The sequence below is a fragment of the Nipponia nippon genome, unplaced genomic scaffold (genome assembly GCF_047370975.1).
Source record: "Nipponia nippon isolate SJK-2023a ecotype South Korea unplaced genomic scaffold, ASM4737097v1 scaffold_26, whole genome shotgun sequence".
Classification (NCBI taxonomy): domain Eukaryota; kingdom Metazoa; phylum Chordata; class Aves; order Pelecaniformes; family Threskiornithidae; genus Nipponia; species Nipponia nippon.
Genome location: NW_028262343.1, coordinates 1 through 15578, shown reverse-complemented (window position 1 = coordinate 15578; position 15578 = coordinate 1). Strand labels below are relative to the sequence as shown.

Genomic DNA, 15578 nt, shown 5'->3' with positions numbered 1-15578 from the left:
CACAGACTGCCGTCTGCCCCCCACTCACTCCTATTTAAGATGACTCGCCTCAAGCGAAAGGGTGCCTGGGCTAGACCAGAGCTCTGCCTGCACCCAGAGCGCTGGGAACTAACCCAGCTGGTGCCACACCAGCAACTCTGCTTCACGGCCTAGCCCACCTTCCCATGCATGCCCAGGGTATGGCCAGGGCACCTGGAGGGGCCCGGCTGGGGTGGGAGCTGGGGCTGCACTGGCTTGTGCTTGTGCTCCTTCTCTCTCCTTTGCGTGGGAGAGGAGAGGCAGGCGGCTTGCCCTCTCCTGTGTGATAGGATGCAGGGAGCTCGTTGAGTTCTTGCGCAGAGCCGCCTTTCACCTCCAATGCCTTATTGCTGGCTGAATCTCCCTCCTCCTCCTCTTCCCTAGGAGGCACCAAGCCCTCCCCCCCACCTCCCATGAGCATCTTCTTCAGCCTGGGCCCCTCCTGGGAGTGACGGGGCTGGAACCTGCACTGCCTCTACTGGAGGTGGGGGAATGTGATGGGTTTGCCCCTGGAGCTGCTGTTTGCCTTCCCACTGGGCTTTATCCCCTCATGGCCCTAGCCAGCTCTGCCCTCTTCCTTCTTCCCAAGTGCCTGCATCATTTTCTGCAGTATTTTTGTAACTTTTTCATTTCTCTAGTATTGAGCCTGCAGCTTTCAACATTCATTTATTAAGCTTCCCCTATTAAACATTGGAGGAAACCAGCTTCCCCCTTGATGTCTCCTTGGAAAGACACGTTCATCAATAAAATCTGGTTTTCCTGCTTTCCGTATCAACAGGACCCCCTAGGAGCAAGAGGGGGGGCTGGTGGGCAGGGGGGCCCGTGGGGGAATGCTGTGTGGGTGCTTATACAGCATGGAAAATATTTGAGGCATGTCTAGCCCCAGGCGCCTGGCAGGCCAGACCCCTACTGCCAGCCATGTGCTGGCTCTCACAGGTGCTGCCAGGGGGCTACTGCTGCGTGAGGGGGCCCTGGGGATTTTGTTGCTGGGGGATTTGGGCTTCAGGGGGGGACTGGACAGGCTCCTGGCCATACTCCTGCCACCAGCCAAACATATCCCTGGGGGTGCACGTGGGGGGAACCCCTGGTCACCAGCAGCCCACTGGTGGGGAAGCGGCAGCGTTTGGTGTGCAGCAGGGCCGGGAATGCATCTTGAACCCTCCTGGCTGCTGGCACTGAGCTCATGTCCCGAAATAGCCCCCTGGGGCCAACCTGTGTGGGCAACAGCTGCCCTGAGCATGTCCCCACCTGTTCCCACCCTGTCACTCAGCAGGGGTTTGGGAAGCCCAAGCAGTGGTGGGGCAGGCAGGGATGCTGTGCGGTGGAGCAGGGGCATGGCTGGGCTGGCATGTCCCCTGTCTCTGGGACCTGTCCATGGCAGCATGAGCTACAAGCATCATGAGTAGCAAAGGCAGCATCCCGCAGCATCGCTGCCAGCGACCCCTTGTCCCCCTGCAGGCATGTCCCCAGGGGTGCGGAGGGGCTGTCCCCCTGGGATGCTCACCCCTGGCCAGGCTCCAGGATGGATTTGTGGCTCTCGCAGGCATCCCAGTCCTCCCAGCTGTCCCCTGACAATCTGCACTGGCCTGACCTGGCACCAGGCTCTCACCCAGATACCAGCCGGCACGGGGCCCCTCTGAGCAGCCAGCAAGGACAGTGAGTGAGTGCAGCACAGCAGCGGCCCTAGCCTCATCCAGGCAGCCCGGGGCCACAGGAACTCCAGCACTCCTGATGTGGGGCTGCAAGTGCACCCCCCCCTCCCGCCATGTCCTCCAGGCTGGAGTACAGGCAAGGGGTGGTGGCACAAACACCAGGGAGGGATATGGGGTGTGATTTGCCCTGGCCCCCTAAATGTCCCCCACTGGAGTGAGGGGTTATTTTGGCATGCAGGTTTGGGCAAGCACACGTGGGGGCTTGGAGCTGGGATGCTGCAGTCACAAGGCACCAGCACCTCCGTGGGGACCCAAATCCGTCCGAGCTGGAGGTGGGCAGGGAAGCCACAGACTAACTGCTCAGGGAGCCCAGGGACAGGGTGAGACACTGAGGCACGGGTTGCACCCAGGAAGTTCCTGTTAGATGGTGGGACAAACCTTTCCCCAGGAGGGGCAGTCAGACCCTGGAGTGGGGCATGGAGGGGGGGTCCCCATCCTTGGAGTCCTTAGCCCGGGGTGGGGCTGGGCATGGGGCAGCAATGGGAGGGATGTGCACCCACACCCCTCTGCACCCTCTTGTCTTGGAGGCCACCCCAGAGGATGGCTTTGAGGGCAGACTCGTGGGCCTGGGCACCTGGATGGCCTCAACTGTGCCGGTTGGATGTGGCCCTGATGCCTGGAGCAAAGATGAGCGGGCAGCAAGGGCGACAAGGGGGAACTGCTCCTTCAGGGGGGACATTCGAGGGCTGAAGCCCTGCCTTGCCCTTCCTGGCTGCTCACACCATGCACATCATCATCTTTCCCCTGAGTGCTGAGCCCACGAAGTTGCTCTGGGCCGAAGCATCTCACAGAAAGCCATCCATCCTTGCCCAGGAACGACGGGAGATGGATCTTCCCCCTCCCCTCAGAAGCTACATGCTGGCAGTTACTGACTCTCCTTGTCCAAATATGTGCCTAATTCATCAGTATTAATAGCTGCTCTCCAGAGTCCAGCAGCAGCTCTTCTGCTGCTTTCCCCACGGTGCCAGCAGCCCCTTGGTCCTCAGCTGCTCCCATCCCTCCTATGCCCCCTGCAACCCAGGGCTGAGCGCTCCCAGAAAGCCACTTTATCCAGCTCTCAAACACTTTTTGCTCCTCTCTGCTTGGAGCACTGGTGCCAAAAAGTTGTGGCAGACAAGGGCTGGATGCAGCCCTGGGGCAATGGGGTGGGGGAGCCTGCGCACCCCTCCTGTCCCCATCCCATCCCAGCCTCCCCACGTGCCACATGGTTCCCGCAGCCCCTCTGCCAGCTCCTTCCAGCCCCCCCCCCCCCCCCGGTCCAGAGCCCTCCCTGCAGCTGGGAATGCACCAGAAGCATTTACGAGTGTTATTAAAGTGTGTGTTATTTTTGGAGGAGCTGGGATCTGAAAGGTTTGCATTTTTTTGCCTGTGGAATACAGTTTATTTAGAGCAGAAAGAGAGAGCAGAGCAGCGGGCTGCCCGTGCACCCTGTGTTGCCCTGAAATGCCACCCTATGGGCTGTGCACAGGCTGGGTGTCCCCATGGGTGCCAGGGATGGTGGCACCAGGGTGCAAGGCAGTGGGGAGATGGGTGCCAGGGAGCCTGTGCAGAGCCAAGGCCCTCCTGCCCCACCATGACGCAGGAGCTGGACAGGGAGGCTGGGGGCTCAGCTTGCTTCTCTCTCGGAGGATTTTCCCCATGTGGGCAGTGCCAGCCCACAGTGTCCCCAGTGCAATCACAGCTTATGGGTGTCCCCAACTGCAATCACAGCCCGTGGGCATCCCTGAGTGCAATCAGCCTGTGAGTGTCTCCAAGACTGCAGTGCCAGCCTGTGGATGCCCTCAATTGCTGTGCCAGCCCCTGAGGTGCCCCTAAGCCAGTGCCAGGAAGCAGGGTCCCTCAGGCCCCAGGGTGCAGTGACAGGGTGTGCCTAGGACAGTGCCAGCCATGTGGTGTCCTCTAGCACAGAGACAGCTCTGGCCAGAGCAGAAGTAGGTCTCAGGCCCTGGGGGTGGATGGCTGGTGGTGTCCCTGGGGCATGGTAACAGCACACTGCCAGCCCATGTGTGTCCCAAGTGCAGGGCCAGCTGCGGGATGTCCCCCACAGTGATGAAAAGCAACAGGGTGTCCCCCTAGCCCAGTGCCACTGGGGTGTCCCTGGGGAAGTGCCACCAGAAATACCCCTACTGAAGTGCTCCGGGGTGTCCCTAGCACAGTGCCCCCCCAGGGTGTCCCTAGTACAGTGCCCCAGGGTGTCCCTAGTGCAATACCCTGGGGTGTCCCTCACCCGGTTCCACCGGGATGTCCCTAGCACAGTGTCCTCGGGGTACCCCTAGTGCAGTGCCCCCGGGTGTCCCTCTCACAGTGCCACCGGGGTGTCCCTCGCCCGGTGCCCCCGTGGGTGCCCGGCGCCGGGGCTGCGATGGTGCCCGCCGGGGGTGCCGCCCTCCCGTCCCGATCGGCGCGGCGGGGCTGGTTGCGAGCCTGTCCCTAAAAGGTGCTGGCGGGCGGCGGGGGAGGTGCCGGGGCGGCCCCCGCCCGGCGCGGCCCCTCCCCGGCTCTTAGGCGGCGCGGCGGGGCGGGGGGCGCAGTGCCGGTGCTCCCGCCGCCCCCGGTGCTCCGCGCCTCACCGCCGCCCTGCGCCCCGCCGCCGCCCCGCCGCCACCATGGAGGCCATCAAGAAGAAGATGCAGATGCTGAAACTGGACAAGGAGAACGCCATCGACCGCGCCGAGCAGGCGGAGGCTGACAAGAAGCAGGCGGAGGACCGCTGCAAGCAGGTGAGTGTCCCACGAACCTCTCTGGCATTGCCCGGGGACCCCAGCCTTAAGTGTGTCCAGCCCTGGGGACCCCGTCTTGCTGGGTGTCCAGCCTGGGGACCCCTGTCCTAGGGGTGTTCTGCCCTGGGAACCTTGCCCCACTGGGTGTCCAGCCTGCAGATCCCAGCTCTAGGGGTGCCCAGCCCTTGGGATCTCACCCCACTGGGTGCCTGTACCTGGGGACCTCACCCTGCTGGGTGCCCATCCCCAGGGACCAGCACTCCAGACTGTTGCCCCTGACCACTCATGTCAGTTCCCCCCCAAACATGCCATGTCTCGGTGGGACACCATAGTGCCACCTCCCTATCCCTCTGCCAGGGAGACCCTTGGGGACAGTGTACTCCCACCCCAGCCACGGAGACGGGAACCTTCTCGGTGCCCCCCAGAGCTGTGTCCCCTGGTCAGGACCTTTCCAGTCCCTTGCACAGGGAGGGAGCCCACCATCCCCTTATCCCTGCTGGGCTCAGGGATGCTGGGGGCTGCTCTGGCCCTGGGAACCAAGGGCTCCCCGAGGACGTGTGGCCCCAAAGTTGACAGAGTGTGTCTGCATGCTCCTGCTGTGCCCCCAGCCTCGGCCACCCCAGGAGGAGGATGGCCATCCCCTCCCCAGCCTTGCGGGCACCACCATCCCCTCTGACCCCTACCCTCCATCCCTTCTCCAGCTGGAGGAAGAACAGCAGGGCCTGCAGAAGAAGCTGAAGGGCACAGAGGATGAGGTGGAGAAGTACTCTGAGTCCGTCAAGGAGGCCCAGGAGAAGCTGGAGCAGGCAGAGAAGAAAGCTACAGACGTATGTAGGCATGCCAGCAACTCCTCCCCTGCGTGGGTGCCAGACCTCGGGGGGAGTGAAGGAAGAGGGGGGGCCTTATATGGAAAGTGTCCATGGGGAAGACTGTCAGGATCCCATTCTTGCGACGCTGACATTGAACCTGGCTGAGATGCAGGGCAGGGACCAGCCGGATCCTGCTCGGGGTGTGGGGGCCAGGCAGGCTGCAGCGGGCACCACTCAGTCAGCTCTGGAGCTTCGTGGGCAGCAGCCTGCCCGGCTCCCCAAAGCTAACAGGGACGAGTGTCCTGAGCTGTGTCACCAGTCCCTGGGCATGTGCCTCTGCGATGCTTGTAGAAAAAAGTCTGTGGCACTTGCTAAACTGGCAGGAAAGCAAAAAAGAACAGAGAAATGGAAAAAGCTCTTGCCCGTGGCCAGCTGCCGAGAGCTGGCTGCGAGGAAGGATGCTTGGGGTGCGTGGGGGGGCTCAATTATTTTGGGGTCCAATGTGCCACCCTGTACCCTGGGAAGGGCAAGGCCAGGAAGAGTTTTATTTAGTGCTGTGACTGATGTTTCTCCTGGGAAATGGATCCCGCTGGGGAGATGTTAGGAAGGTGTTGAAATTGGCTTGTGCCTGGCCAGGATGAAGGGTGGAACAGCTGTGTGCTGCCACAGAGCTGCTCAGGAATGGGGTATAATGACCTGCAGTGCCACACAGGGTATTTGACACCCTATAAATAAATCCTCCTTTTGATAGCCAGCCCTTCTTTGATGAAAACCAACCCTGGAAACTGGAGGAGAAGCTAAAGGGGAGCTGGCCGGACTGCGGCCAGCAGGGTATGGCCAGTCGTTTTAGAACAAAAAATTAAATTCCAGCTGGTTTATGGAGCTAAATGGGGGAGATGCGTCAAATCTCTGAGGCAGTCGCTAAGGATAGGGGTAAGCAGACAAGGAGGAGCAGCAGCAGCACAAGTCCCCAGGGCAGCCCAGAGCCCCTGGGGAGTGGCTGGGGGGCTTCCCATTGTTGTTTGTTGACCATACAGACCTGCCCCAGTTTAGTTAGATACTAAACCAAGCAGTTAAAACATTAAAAATTCTCTGGAAGGGCACATTTATCCTGGCGTGGGGCAGACACATCAAGCTGGGCAGGGCAGCTGCCATGTGTAGCAGGAGTCTGTACTGGTCTGACTGGATCCATGCTGGTGCGGGACAGGGCAAGCTCAGTGCGGGATCTGGCTGAGCGTGGACAGGATGTCCCTGGTGAGGGGCTCAGAGGAAGGGGCAAATGGTGGCACAGGGCAGACATCAGCTGCGAGGTGCAGAGCAGTTTGCTGCTGGCAGCGGGCCGTGCCATACCGTCCTGGGCAGGGAGGGTGCGTTGCTGCGCTCTTGGTCCACAGCACTCGGCAAATCTGTGGGCTTTGGCAAGGAGAGTCCTGTCCCAGCAGATGCGGGGGATGGGAGCCACCAACCCCTCCCCTGGATGGGGAGGCATAGAGAAGGAGCACTCCTGCAGTGTCAGAGAGGGCAGACTGGCTGCAGGTGGGTGTTGTGGGCAGGGCTGGGAGCCCATCACCAGCACAGCCTCCCCGGGGCCATGCTGAAGCCTGGACAGGCTGTGCCATGTGCAGGGCACTGGGAGTTGTCAGGTTCCCATGCCAGGGACCTGAATGTGCCGACAGCACTAAGTGCCAGGGCTGGTGTTACCTCCTTCCCAGGACAAGGCGCAGCACTGCTCCTGGCTCTGATGGAGGAAGTGCAGGGTAGACCCCCAGAGCCCACCCACCCACCTCCCTGGGGACCCTCGTGCCCGCCTTGGCTGCCAGGACAGTGTGTGCCTGTGAGCACAGAGCGTCCCCATCCCTTGGCCATGTCAGGGCCCATCACAGTGATCCAGGCAGGCTCCTGGTCTCGGCAAAAATGTCAACAAATGCCTTAAAAGAATAAATCTCCCCCTGGTCCAGCACTGCCCTGCCTCTGGCATGGGGTGGCAGCACATGAAGCCCACAGGGATTGCACTAAGGGATGCAAATGCAACCTCCTCAGGCACTTGGAGGGGGGGACAGATGGTGGCACAGACTGGAGAGCTCCTCGGCGCTGGCAGCCCCTTTCCAGCAGCTCTGTGAGGCCACTGTGGCCCCACCACCTCCTTGTCCCCAGGAGGGACAGCCCGTGGGGCCCACAGCAGGATGCTGGCAGGGGCTGCTGGACACGGTGCAGCTGGGACAGCAGGTTTAGCCAGAGCAGCCCCCTCCAGCCCCCCGCATCCCCAGATGGTGGCCTGTCCCCGGCCACCCCACGGGGTGCAGCAGGGGCTCAGGGAAACTCCGCAGTTCCCAGGCCATGATCCCAAAGGCTTCACACAAGTTCCCGCCCCGGTTGCTCTCCCCGGCTGAGACTTTGCTCTTATTTGGCGATTCCCTGAACCGGTGGGAGGGAACGGGGCTCTGCTGGGAAGTGACTGCATCCCTGGGTGGGGCCAGAGCAGAAGGCACCCAGCCCGGCCGGGCAGCTGTCCTCCAACCTACCCCCTGCCTGCCCGCAGCCAGCTCGACCCTACCCCTTTGCTGGTGGGGACCCTGCTTTCTGCTCCGGGCCCCGTGCGCCGGCCTGGGAGCGCTCTCGGCACCCAGGTGTCGGGCTGGGAGTGGTGCAGGACCGTCTAGGACCGGGGCCAAGCCCGAGGCCATGTGCTCCCAGGGGACCCATGGTGCTGCCTCTTCCCGCCACCACTTGGCAGGGGGACGCGGGGCTGCCTGGCTCTGCCGGTGGTGTGGCCGTGTCCCCCCCAGGCCCCCTGATGCCAGAGCCGAGGGCAGCCAGCGGGGGTCAGCCCGGATATTGGCATTCCTGGAGGCAGGTGTGAAGTGCAGTCAGGGCTGCCTGGGAGCTGTCAGAGCTCCTTAAGGGAGGATTGAGTGCCACCAGTGCCAGCCCCTCCTGATGGATCAGGGCATGTGCCCTGGCCAGGATGCAGAGCCGGGAGCTGGGGACTGGCCTCCCCTATGGGGCAGGGCCCCCAGGGCAGCTGGGGGGTGCAGGGGGCTCCATGGACCCCATGGGTCTCTATGGGTCTGCCGGCCAGGTCTCTGCTTGGGGGAGCGGATGCCAAGGGGCTGAATGGGATGGCTGCTGGGGACCTGGCTGTGCCCTGCAGCTCCAGCCCCTGGTCCCCCTGGGGGGATGCCCGGGAGTGGGCTCTGCCCCATGGCCCCTGGCTCTGCAGCAGGGGGTGTGGGGGGGCAGCTTGGGGAGCACCCATGGGTACATTGTTCCCATGTCCATGGGGGCTCGCAGGGGCCAGTCTCTGGCACACCCAGATTCCCTGGGCTCCTCTCCATCACTCTGGGGGAGCTTGGAAGGACTGTGCACCTCTGTCGGGGGGACACCATGTGCCCTGCTTGGGGGGGGACTATGTCCTGTATCCTGGGGGGCATCATGCACCCTGCCCAGGGAGGGGACTATGATGTGCCCTGCCTTGAGGGGGCTGTGTCCTGTATCCTAGGGGGCGCCATATGCCCTGCCCATGGGCACTGTCCATCTGCCGGGAGGGGGGCACCATACACCCTGCTTAGGGGGCACAATGCACCCTGCCTGGGGGGCACCATGCACCCTGCCTGGGGTGGGGGACGATGTGCCCTGTCTAGAAGCCACTGTGCATCTTGCCTTGTGGGGGTAGGGACAGTGACCCCTGCCTGGGGAGGACCATGTGTCCTGCCCAGGAGGACACACTATGTCCTATTTGGGGTGGGGGGGACTGTGTGTGCTGCCCAGGGGAGCGGCGGCCCAGGTCGGTCCGTGGCAGCAGGAGGAGGAGCAGGAAGGGATGGAAGCAGGGCGGGCGGCGGGAGCGGCTGCTGCCTGATCGCTTCCTGCCCGAGTCGGGCGGATCCCACAAAAGGCTCGGCGGCGCGGCCTCCCCGTGCTCCCCGTCGGCCGCTTCGTGCTATGGCCGGCACTAGTTCCATTGATGCCGTCAAGAAGAAGATCCAGAGCCTGCAGCAGGTGGCCGACGAGGCAGAGGAGCGCGCCGAGCACCTGCAGCGGGAGGCCGATGCCGAGCGGCAGGCCCGGGAGCGGGTAAGGCGCGGGGCGGGGGGCCGCCGGGGCGGGCACAGCAGGGCGGGGAGCGCCCCGGCAGCTCCCCGGGATGCCCCACCGGCTCCAGCCCCGCCGCCGGCATCCTTCCTCGCGGGCTGGCTCCGGCCGCTCCCCCCGCCCCGGTAGCTGGGCTGGCTGCCCCCGGGGCGGAGCACCGGGAGGTCCCGGGGGAGCTGGAGGGCGCTGCTATCCAGGTGCCGCGGCAGCGTCCCTGCCTCCAAGCAGCCTCCTCCAGCTGCCTCCTTCATGGGTCTTGCCAGGCATGCTCCCTGCGGTAGGGCTCCCCAGGGCTTCCCTGCCTGTCGGGGCATGGGGGAGCAGTCAGCGGCCAGCTCTGCCTTGGCTCTGCTTGGGGTTAGGCAGATCCTGGGAAAGGATCCCTCGGAGGCCGGCTATGTGCATGGCTAAAAATCCCACACCCAGGCTCTTCTCTGGCTTCCAGCAGGCTCTGCGGTCTGGGCCACAGCAGTTGCAGAGCCTTTGGCTCTCCAGCATGTCCCTTTGCAGGGACAAGCCATCCCTTTGCACTGCCATGGGCCAAAATTTCCACTCTGTGGCAGTGGGACAGCATTTCCAGGCTGCAGCTTGTTCCTGGTTTGTTTTTTTATTGTTGTTGGAGCTTGTGAGTTTTCTTTCTCTCTTTTTCCTATGCCCATTCCTTTAACTTCCTCACCATATTGGGGTGGCAGAGCTGGGTGTGGTACCTGGGCTGTTGTCATTCAGGCTGTGTGCAGAGGAAATGGCCCCTTCCTGCAGCTGCAGATCCAGTTCCCCGGTCACTGGGCGCTGCTGGAGAGCTCATGTTCCCGAGTGTCCATCTGGGCAGCTCTGACTCACTTTGGGGATGATTCTCTGGGAAAAAAGCTGGGGTGAGGCAGACACCGCAAGCAGAGCATCGCCCTGGCAGAGGCCACACCCAGCTCCTCATTGGGCGTTCTGTCTGGGGATGAGCTCTTGGTAAGCCCAGAAAGAGGGTGTTCACAGAGTGGAGGTGGCTGTTGTGCCAGCCATGGGGCTAGCTGCCTACCCAGCACACTGCTGGGCTGCCCCACTTGGAGTGGTGCCAGCTGCACCCCGTCCCTACCCTGCCGGCTGGCCACAAGGACCATGGGTGCTCAGCGGGGCCGCGCAGGGTGACAGCCCCTCGCTGCTCCCACAGCCCCCTGCTTGACCAATGTCCCCCGGGGCATTCCTGGAGGCCGGCTGGGGCTGGGTGCTGCAGCCAGCCAGGCCTGCTCCAGCCTGTGAATAAGCAGGAGACATTATCTCCCAGGTTGGTGCATGCCTCCCTGCGTCTTGGTGCATGGGACTGCTCCCTGTGGCGAGGTCTCATTGCTGCTCATCTCTTTGCATCTGGGGTTTTAATTCCCTGCAGCCCCCCCCAGTGGGGAGCAGGGCCAGGAGCTGCTGAGGCAGCATTTCCCAGCGGTGGCGATGGAGCAGGCAGGAGGCCTTTACCAAATGGAAAGAGCGCGGGGCCAGGCATCAAGGGGCTGGTGGGGGCCAGGGCCACTGCTCCTGGCTGGCCCTGGCTCCTGGCCCTGTATGCGGGGAGCCTGGGAAAGCAGGGAGCCCTGGTCCCGTGGGCCTCAGTGGCTGCGACTTGGCCAGGCTCCAGCTTGCTGAGGGTGACTCACTCCATTGCCCCAGCGCAGCGTTGTACATCAGCTGCGGAAAGGAGTTGGGGGGGAGGGGCGCGCTCATCTTCCTGCTGCCCTGTTTCACAGGGCTGGGGGGGGTCCCTGCAGAAGAGGCTTCTGGCTTGCTCTGCTGCCTCTGTAAACAGGAAATCCACAAGCGGCTCCAATCTCCTTTTTGGGAGCGAAGCCGCACAGGGCATTCCTCCCCCTTTACTCACTGCTCTGCAAACCCCAAATACCATCCCTGTGACAGCACAGCCACTCTGGCCACCCCACCTTGGCAAGCGTGCCTCGTCCCTCTCCGAGGCGGGAGCCAGAAGTGTGAGGATGCGGTGGAGGGGCTGCATGTGCTGGGCTTGGGTTGTGTGGCTGGGAGGAGACAGCATCAAACAGAGTGCTAGGGATGGAGAGAGCCCCATTGTCCCTATAGAAAGGTGATGGGATGTGTGCCCCAGCCGGGGTTGTTGCACAGTGCCAACGGAGTGTTCTGGATAGTGAATGCAAAAGTAACTGCCAAAAAGGCTTTATATATATATATATATATAAAATGTATATATGTCACATGGGGTGACTGAGGGGTTTCTGCTCCCCCAGGCCGAGGCTGAAGTGGCTTCTCTGAACCGCCGTATCCAGCTAGTAGAGGAGGAGCTGGACCGAGCCCAGGAGCGCCTGGCCACCGCCCTGCAGAAGCTGGAGGAGGCTGAGAAGGCAGCTGATGAGAGCGAGAGGTGTGACGGGGAGGAACAGCAAGGGTGGCGTCGGGTCACCCTTGATTGCAGGCAGCCCCTTGGTTTCACAGTGGGGTTTGGGGATCCCTCTGAAGTGATTTTATGGGGTTTGCGTTGGTTTTCCTGCAGACCCTGAAGGGAAAGAGCAAAGCCGCGACACAAAGTCCCCCAGATATGGGCATTCTTGTCACACTTTGAAATTTCCAGGGCACCCATAAAATCCTGAAAAATTTGATCTGGTGCTTATACAAATATCAGTCTGTAACTGAAGCCAGAGGGTGCTCGGAGCCTGTTTTCTGCCCCAGAGCAGCCTCCTCCGCTTGAGAGCTGAGCAACGGCCCAGGAAGGGACTTCTGTGCCTGGGAACCGCGGCTGACCTTTGAGAACGAACCAGCTTTGTTCAAAAAAAAAAAAAAAAAAGTCCTGCAGAGTATGTTTCCCCATTCTTGTGGCAAGCAGGTTTACCAGGCAGGAGCCGTGCAGGCGAGGGCACTCAGATTGTATGGGAATGCCCAGACACGTCACGGCATTCCTGACAGTTATGTGAGCTCTTCCCTCCATTGGCAAAGATCAGTTTGAGCAACAGCATCTGAGCAAGAGAGGAGTCTGCAGGAGTCCCTGCCATGGGGGTTTGTGGGCATTTGGTGACCTCCTGCTTATGAGCATCACTCCTGAATGGGAAAAGGCTTTGCCACAGGATGTTTTCTAGCATTTCCTAAAGGTCGCTGGCCTGTCAGGCTGCTTTTGTGGAGGTTGCAGCCAGTTCGTCCTAGGCTGCACACATTTTTACCCCCTGGACAATGGGTTCAGGACCTGCCTGGTTGAGAGGCACCGTGGCCACATCTCACTCTGGGACACTGCCCTGGGGTGGCCTTGGGGTCAGCTCTGCTGCTTTAATTGCGTGCAGGAGCATCCTTGGGGTACCACTGGTGTGACCCTACTGGGTGAGGTGGCCTGCAAGTGCTGGTGTGCCAAGTCTCCGGAGCTGGAGGATGGCAGGGTCAGGGCACAGTGGGTGGGTGGGAGGTGCAGGTGCCACCTTGACCCACAGCAGTAACATCTCCTGGCTTGGACTTTCCTCAGAGGCATGAAGGTTATCGAAAACAGGGCCATGAAGGACGAGAGGAGAAGATGGAGCTCCAGGAAATGCAGCTGAAGGAGGCGAAGCACATAGCAGAGGAGGCTGACCGCAAATACGAGGAGGTGCATGCTTGCACCCATGTGCCCCCTTCCCCCAATGCTGACCCCTCCAGCGGCACCTGGGGCTGCCTCCCCACAGCCCTGTGCCCCGAGCCAGGGCAAGCGCGGGGCTGATGCATGCCCCTTGCTGCCGTCGACAGGTTGCCCGCAAGCTGGTTGTCCTTGAGGGAGAGCTGGAGCGCTCGGAGGAGAGGGCAGAGGTGGCAGAGAGGTGAGTGGGGCTCCCAGCGGGCAGCATGCAGGGGTCCCACGCAGCCCTTGCCCTGAGTCCTTGGCAGCTGGGGGCGGCTGTGTGTCCGCGTGGGGATGGGGATGTACCTCCCCAGGAGCAGCAGGGTCTGCTGTTGGGGTGGTCCCTGGGCTCGCAGGCCGGGGGCAGGGGGATGCCAGCCTGCCGGCAGCACATCCTTGACCCTGTTCTCTGCTGTCGTCCCCCCCCCGGGGTGCCCCTCTTCCACCCCAGCCGAGTGAGACAATTGGAAGAAGAGCTGCGGACCATGGACCAGACTCTCAAATCCCTCATTGCCTCAGAGGAAGAGGTACTGGGGCAGGGGCGCAGGGGAGGCGACGTGCAGCATCCCCCTCTCTCTGTCGCTGTCTCTTGAACCGTGCAAGCTACCTCTCGTCTCTGCACCACTGCCTCTGCCACCAACCTGCCCTTGCCTCCCTCTCCAGCGGGCACAGGCTGGGCATGCTTCTCCATCCCTCTGTGCCTGCTCTCCTTCTTGGCAGGGCTGGTGGGAGCCCAGCCGGCAGCGATGCACGGGGCGTCCGTGTGAGGAGGCACGAGGGAACAGATGAACAGATGCGTCCTGGCAGCTTCCGCTCACAGCGGCTCTGCTCCCTTCTCTGCCTGTGCTGCCTGAGTTTTCTCCTCTCTCAACTTGTTCTCTCTCTTTCTTTCCTCCTTCCCTGTGTCCGCTCTTTCTGTTCCCCCCTCTCACCTGCCCCCCGGCCCTGCTCCCCCACCTGGCGGCCTCTGCTTGGGATGTAGTAAATGTGGTGACCTAGAGGAAGAGCTGAAAATTGTCACCAACAACTTGAAGTCCCTGGAGGCCCAGGCTGACAAGGTAGGACCTGGTGGGGCTGCTGGGGCTGGGCAGAGTGCACGGGGGTCTTGGGGTGCTGGGGTCACCCACCAGGGCAAAGGATGGCCAGAGGTATCCTGTGGGGCTCACGGGTGCCCGTCTCTGTCTCTGCAGTATTCTACCAAGGAGGACAAGTACGAGGAGGAAATCAAGCTTCTAGGGGAAAAACTGAAGGAGGTAAGGGGTGTGGGGCCGGGACCCCCAAGAGAGGGGCTGGCACTGCATCGGTGCAGGCATGAGTTTGCCATCCCATGTGGGTTTGGACCCTGTTATGCCCATGTCCTCTCACCCTTCCCCAAATTGCAGCACTGCAGCATGGCAGGTGGCTGGGTCTGGGATGCTCCCGTGGGGTCCCACTACCCTGGAGAGGGTCCCTGTCCCATCTGGAGGGCTGGTGTTTGCATCCCTAGGGAGCACAGCCCCGCTGGGGAGCATCCTGCAGCCCCATGCTGCACTCTGCTCCACTCGCCTCTGCCCCACGTGGTGTCCTGCTCCCAGGACATGCGCTGGCAGGAGCTCATGCCCTGCACACACCAACTTCAAGCCATATCTGATTTGGGGTGATCTGTTTAGTGTTGGTTTGCACACGCAACCTGTGAAGCGTGCTTGGAATCCCCCATGATGCCTCTGCTTTTGATGGTCAGGACAGGTTGGGATAAATGGGGAAGCCCAACATGGAGGCACTTTGCCCAGCTGCCTCCTTTGAGGGCAAGCTCTCACCCCTGCTGCTGGTTTAGGGCATGGGGGTCCATGGAAGGCCCTTGACTCCCTTGCCTTTCCCAGGGGAGGGCTTGTGGGGGGGATACGGGAGATGGGGGTGCAGTGCAGCCTGCGCCATCCCCATTGTGCCCACGCAGCTCTACCCTCTCTCCCCCTGCACTCCCTGCGGAGGCTGAGACCCGGGCAGAGTTTGCGGAGCGGTCTGTGGCGAAAGCTGGAGAAAACCATCGATGATCCTAGAAGGTAAAAATCGGTCCTCACTGGCCCTGGTGTCCCTCTTTCCCCGGGGAGCACTGGCCAGGATGTGCTCCCCAGTGGGGGCCAGACAGGGCTTGGCCAGGGTGAGGGTGGGAAGGGGTCCTGGGAGGGAGGAGGCTGAATGCTGTGGCATCCAGTGTGGGGAGTGTGCATAGCTGCTGGGGTCTGTGCAGCTCTGCCCTCAGGTGGGTAATAGGGCTGCATTCACACCACCTGTGCCCACACGCTCCCCTGCTGCCCTTGGCCCCCTGCTCACCAGCCACTCTCCTTCTCTTTCCGCTGCCTGCCCCCCAACCTTGCTCCACTGCCTGCCCCCCCGCCCGCTTCCCCCACCTGCAGATGAAGTGTATGCGCAGAAGATGAAGTACAAAGCCATCAGTGAGGAGCTGGACAATGCGCTTAATGACATCACCTCTCTCTGAGCCCCCCACCAGAGGCACCAGCACCCGCACCCCCCTGCCTGCCTCACACCCCTTCCCCAGCTCAGCTGCTTGCCCTGCCTGGCCATCCCACCTCACTCCCTCTCCCTGCCTGCTCTGTCCCCTCTGTCCTTCCATTGGCTCCTTTGAGACAGGAGCCGGCCTGGGGTG

General features: G+C 62.1%; 1 pseudogene across 1 annotated transcript; it reads left to right on the top strand.

Annotated features, from left to right (window-relative positions):
* Nucleotides 1-4268: 4268 nt before the first annotated feature.
* LOC148055115 (tropomyosin beta chain-like) lies at nt 4269-15410 on the top strand (annotated as a pseudogene). Its single transcript, XR_015705796.1, has 9 exons — nt 4269-4450; nt 5152-5277; nt 11589-11722; nt 12806-12925; nt 13063-13133; nt 13386-13461; nt 14125-14187; nt 14902-14993; nt 15328-15410. The product of XR_015705796.1 is annotated as a tropomyosin beta chain-like (transcript).
* Nucleotides 15411-15578: the final 168 nt, after the last annotated feature.